The sequence below is a fragment of the Galeopterus variegatus genome, unplaced genomic scaffold, assembly GCF_000696425.1.
Source record: "Galeopterus variegatus unplaced genomic scaffold, G_variegatus-3.0.2 Scaffold656, whole genome shotgun sequence".
Taxonomy (NCBI): Eukaryota; Metazoa; Chordata; class Mammalia; order Dermoptera; family Cynocephalidae; genus Galeopterus; species Galeopterus variegatus.
Window position 1 is genome coordinate 172914 of NW_007726767.1, and position 700 is coordinate 173613.

General features: G+C 59.3%; 1 protein-coding gene across 2 annotated transcripts in view; it reads right to left on the reverse strand.

The window, feature by feature from the left end:
• Positions 1-477, reverse strand: part of TBC1D7 (TBC1 domain family, member 7) — a 26138-nt gene extending 25661 nt beyond the window's left edge. The window contains exon 1 of one of the 2 annotated variants that reach the window (XM_008571036.1): positions 348-477. The gene's annotated coding sequence lies outside the window, so the exon portion shown is untranslated. Of the gene's footprint in view, positions 1-265 lie in introns of both variants that reach the window. The other variant, XM_008571035.1, reaches the window with a different exon arrangement.
• Positions 478-700: the final 223 nt, after the last annotated feature.

Sequence of the window (700 nt, forward strand, 5' to 3'; positions counted from 1 at the left end):
AAAAAAAAAAAAAATCCGAAGTATCAAAACGCAAAATGAATCTGCAGATTTATTTTTAAAAAGCATCCAAACCGCTGCACGGCGATACGGTCCCTGTGGCCTGAGGACACCCATTCTTGGATTGCACTAAAATGGCAAAGGCATCTTCTTGGAGGAAATACTATAAATTAAAACTCCCGCCCATGGTCGTCCACCTGATGGGGAGAGGAAAAATACCCTGGTCCAAGACCCCAGGTCCCCACTCTCCCTATTATGTATGCTTCACCTCCAGGAGCGGGAGCACACCCGGGCTGAGACTAAGAAGTCCAGGGGAGGCAGCGGAAACCACGCCGGGTGCGCTGACTGACCGGAGGATGGGCGGGCTGGCGCCGTCAGGCCGCCCAGGGCTAAAGGTCAAGCGCGCGAGGGACAGGTTCACCCGGCGGAGGGAGGCCGCGAAGCACCGGAGAGCGTCCGGGTGGCCTGGCAGCCAAAATCCCGCCGACGCCGCCGACGCCGGACGTGACGTCACTCCGGCGGAGGGGGCGTCGGGCGTGCGCATGCGCAGAGGACTGCGCAGGTCCTTTACCCACTTTGGGTTGTTAACTCCTTGGGCGCTGAGGAAGACGTGGAGCCCGGTGGGTCCGTACTTCTCGCCGCTGGGCCGTTTCTCCATGTTCCTCCTGCCCATTCCTGGTCGGGCAAATCTCGCGACCGCTTC